Below are 5,031 nucleotides of genomic sequence, written 5' to 3'. Positions count from 1 at the left end.
CACATGAATACAACATCATCTTACATAAGAGCACCATCCGACTACGGATGAAACACAAACAGAAACTCAAACGACATCCACCCTGCTAGCCCAGGCTGCCGACCTGGAACCTATCCCCTGATCGAAGAGGAAGCAGAAGAAGAACTCCAAAACAAGCAAACATCGCTCTCGCGTCATGATCATCGCATAACCTGTACCTGCAACTGTTGTTGTAGTAATCTGTGAGCCACGAGGACTCAGCAATCCCATTACCATGGGTATCAAGACTAGCAAAGCTTAAAGGGAAAGGAAGGGGTAAAGTGGTGAGGCTGCAGCAGCGACTAAGCATATATGGTGGCTACCATACGCAAATAAGAGCGAGAAGAGAAGCAAAGGAACGGTCGTCAACTAGTAATGATCAAGAAGTGATCCTGAACTCCTACTTACGTCAAACATAACCCAAAACCGTGTTCACTTCCCGGACTCCGCCGAAAAGAGACCATCACGGCTACACACGCGGTTGATGCGTTTTAATTCGGATCTGGTGTCAAGTTATCTACAAGCGGACATTAACAAATTCACATCTGCCTATAATCGCAGGCACGGCTTTCGAAAGATTATACCCTGCAGGGGTGTCCCAACTTAGCCCATGACAAGCTCTCGCGATCAATGAAGGAATAGACCTGCTCCCAGGAAGACCCGATCAGACTCAGAATCCCGGTTTACAAGACATTTTGACAATGGTAAAACAAGACCAGCAAAGCCACCCGATGTGCCGACAAATCCCGACAGGAGCTGCACATATCTCGTTCTCAGGGCACACCGGATGAGCAAGACGATGGGTTGGCATAGACCCTGGTTGCCCAGGGGGCGCCGGACATCGCTCGGTTTGGACCAACACTTAGACAAGCACTGGCCCCGGGGGGCTAAAATAAAGATGACCCTGGGGCTCCGGAAACCCAAGGGAAAAAGGGCTAGGTGAGGCAAATGGTAAAACCAATGTTGGGCCTTGCTGGAGGAGTTTTATTCAAAGCGAACTGTCAAGGGGGTCCCATAAATCACCCGACCGCGTAAGGAACGCAAAATCCGGGAACATAACACCGGTATGACGGAAACTAGGGCGGCAAGAGTGGAACAAAACACCAGGCAAAAGGCCGAGTCTTCCACCCTTTACCAAGTATATAGATGCATTAATAATATAAGAGATATTGTGATATCCCAACAAAATCCTGTCCACCATGGAGCAATCTTCAACTTCACCTGCAACTAGCAACACTATAAGAGGGCTGCGCAAAGCGGTAACATAGCCAAGCAACGGTTTGCTAGGAAGGGTGTCAAAGGTTAGAGGTTCATGGAAATTTGGGATGGCTTGAATAAACAAGTGAGAGGTAGTGCAACACAGCGATAGAATGAAGCAACTAGCATAGCAATGATAGTAGTGAGATCCAGGGTAGCGGTCATCTTGCCTGAAATCTCGCTAGGAAGAAGAACGAGTCCATGAAGAAGACGAACGGGAGCAGTCGAACGAATCCTCACAAAGGCAACATTACCGGAACTAAGAAGCAACACCGGAAAGAAACAAACAACATGGTAAATGCACAAGCATGAACATGGCATGATGCACAAACAAGTATGATGCATGTCCGGTTTAATGAGGCATGGCATGGCAAAGTGCACAAACAATACTACAAATTAAGTGGAGCTCAATATGCAACGAGTTGCATATTGAAGAAACACCACATGCAAGTATTTAGTTCTCTCTCGTTTTGTACCCAACAATATTAAATGTTATTAAACATGGCAAGGGGTGAAGCACATGAAAAACTACCTATCTAGACAAGTTTAAATGAGGCCGAAATAATAAACAACAAGTCCGGAAAATCCCCATATGCATATTTTAGATTTGGTACTGTTCTGCCCTAAACACAATTTTAATGTTGTTAACCAGCAACATAAAGTGGACCATGTTAAACTAGGCATTTTTCCACCCCATTTACATATAAAGTTTATTTAATTCCGAGCTACGGTTATTTAGTTATGAAATAAATCATTTTAACATGGCATTATGCAAAATAAACACAAACAGCATGTTAAACATTTTTAACATAGATGAAAGTGGCATATTATTAATCTACACAAAATTCTAAGCATTTTACATATATAAATCATTTTAATCCGATGCACAGTTTGAGAGATATTAAATGCATGATGCTTAGGGGGTTTTCTGTAAAACAGGCAGACCCTGGATAAATGGAAAAATTCACAGCGCATGGAAAAAACTACATGGGCCGAAACTGTGATCGGGCCAACAGGAACAAGCACTGGGAGAGGCAGCTCACCATGGGCCTTGGCTCGGTCGGTGGAGAGGCCTGGCAGGCCGGCTGGCTCGGGAGGTCAGACGCGGGCCGACTAGATCGGGCTGCTGGCGACGCTGGGCCGCGGTCAACGCGAGCGGGCGGCTACGCTCTGCTCGTCCCGAGCAGAGACATGGCGGCGGCGGTGGCTGGCTCTCCGGCGAGAGGAGCCGGCGATGCAAGGCGAGGCGGGAGGGGCCCCGACCAGATCCGAGCGGATCGGGTCCGACCGGATCTATTCCCGGTGGCGGCGGCGTCTGCAGAGAACGGCAGCGCGAGATCTGGCAGCGAGCGCCAAGGCGGCCCTGCGGGGAGAAGAGAGAGAACAAGGTGAGGGAGAGAGAGAGAGGAGAAGGCAGGACGGGGGAAAGGAAGAGAGGGCACGAGGGGGCCCGGCGGCGTGACCTGGAGGTGCCGGCGATCGTCGGCGGCGTGGCCGGAGGCGGGGACGAGGAAGGAGCATGGCGGCTCGGGCGAGCGCTCTCGATCCCCTGATCGAGCGGGAGGAGCGAGGCGGCTCGAGCGCCCTGCGGGTGCGGGATCCGGGCCCGGCGCGGCCCGGCGTGGGCTCCAGATGGGCTTCACAGGGCCCGTGGCGGTGGCGAGGGGAGGGGAGGACACATGGCGCGCTGGGGTTGGCCGCGGGGTGCTGGGAGGCGACGTGTCACGCTCCGGTTGGCCCGGGGCACGATGGCGGCGGCGCGAAGTGGCGGGAGGAGGCTGGGGGCGCGGAAATGGAGGTGGGAGGTGGTGGCTGCAGGTTGGGGGGTAGGGGAAGGCTAGGGGCACCCAAAATGGACTAGGGGGTCTATTTATAGCAAAAGTAGCTAGGGTTTTGGGGTTAGGAGGGGTTTCGGACCCTCAGATCTCGATCTGGCGGCTCCAGATGCGAGGGGGGGGTATGTTGGACCTAGGTGGGCTGTGTAGAATGCCTTGGGCTGAGAAGAGAGGGATGAAGTGCGGCCCGGCACGGTTTCCGGATACCGAAAACGTCCGGCGTATATACCGACTATATTGCGGTTATATATTTAACGGTTGGGCAGTCAAACGAACTCCGAATGCGATGAAACTTGGCAGGCGCTCCGTCTACACTATAATAAGACCGCACGACAAGTTGCAACCCATTCCGAGAACATTTTTATGCCACTTATAAAATAATATTTCGGAGGTGCCGCGGGCGCGTGCGAGTGTGGTCGGGCTCAGAACGGACAACAGAGAGAACCGGCGGAACCCGAACGGATGCAAGTTTTGAAAAACATGCAGATGAAGTGCAGATGATGACATGAGACGAGATGCATAACAAGAACAAAAAGCAAAACAAATGACAAAAACCCAACCACGGAGGAAATAATAAATCACATAGCCGGAAATGGCAAGAGTCAGAGTTACGAATATGGAAAGTTGTATCCGTGGCGTTACACAAGCGCTCACACCCCGCAGTCGAGTCAACAATCTGATCGATGCGGGGGAGAGGGAAATGATCTTTCGGGCAGGCCCGATTGATATGCTTGAAATCAATGCACATACGAAGTGAATCGTCCTTCTTAGGGACCATGACCACATTGGCAAGCCACTCGGAGTGGTAGATATCTCAGATGAACTCTGCTGCTAGGAGCCGAGCCACTTCCTCGCCAATTGCTTTTCTCTTCTGCATGACGGACCGTCGAAGATGCTCTTTGACGGGTTTTACCTTCGGATCAACATGCAAACGATGCTCAGCCAGTCCCCTGGGTACACCCGGCATGTCAGAAGGTGTCCATGCAGAGATGTCCCAGTTCTCACGGAGGAACTGGATGAGGCGCTTCTTCCTATTTGTTGTCAAGTGTTGTTGAGATATGAGTCGGTGCAGCATTGGGATCGGTCGGGTGAATATGAATCGGCTTCGTTTCTCCAGACAACTGAAATGCAGAGTCTGTGGCAGGCTTCTTGGCCCGTAACAAATCACTCGGATCTGCATTTTTCTGATACTCCTGCAATTCAACTGCTGCCATTTGTGCATCGGCGATTTTGGAACCCTTCTGGAAGCATTCCTCTGCTTTCTGCCGATTGTCAGTGACTGTGATCACACCTCTGGGGCCAGGCATCTTCAGCTTGAGGTACACGTAACATGGTCGAGCCATAAAACGTGCATAGGCAGGCCTACCCAGAATAACATGATAAGCACTCTGGAAATTCACAACTTCAAATGTCAACTTTTCCTTACGGTAATTCTTGGAATCACCGAAAACCACGTCAAGGGCGATCTGGACGAGTGATTCGGCTTTCTTTCTAGGGATAACACCATGAAAACTCATATTGCTCTTGCTAAGTTTGGACATTGGAATGCCCATCTCCTTCAAGGTTTCAGCATAAAGGATATTCAGGCAGCTACCACCATCCGTTAGCACTTTGGTCAGTCGAGTGCCTTCAACCACTGGGTCGACCACCAACGCTTGCCTCCTAGGGGTGGCTATACGCGCCGCGCGATCAGACTGGTCAAATGTGATGGCTTTTTGTGACCATTTCAGGTATGTAGTCGTTGTCGCCGGAGCAACCATATTTACTTCTCCGTTGATAACTTTCAATCAACTTTTGCTCTTAAAATCAGCAAAAATCACCAGGGTGGGATTGACTTTAGGATATCCATCGTCTTCCTCTTCGTCCTCATCCTTGTCCGACTCTTTCTCCTTCTCACTGGACTGTTTCTCTCGAAATTGCT

Source organism: Triticum dicoccoides, chromosome 1B (assembly GCF_002162155.2).
Source record: "Triticum dicoccoides isolate Atlit2015 ecotype Zavitan chromosome 1B, WEW_v2.0, whole genome shotgun sequence".
NCBI classification, from domain to species: domain Eukaryota; kingdom Viridiplantae; phylum Streptophyta; class Magnoliopsida; order Poales; family Poaceae; genus Triticum; species Triticum dicoccoides.
This window is presented reverse-complemented; position numbering follows the sequence as displayed.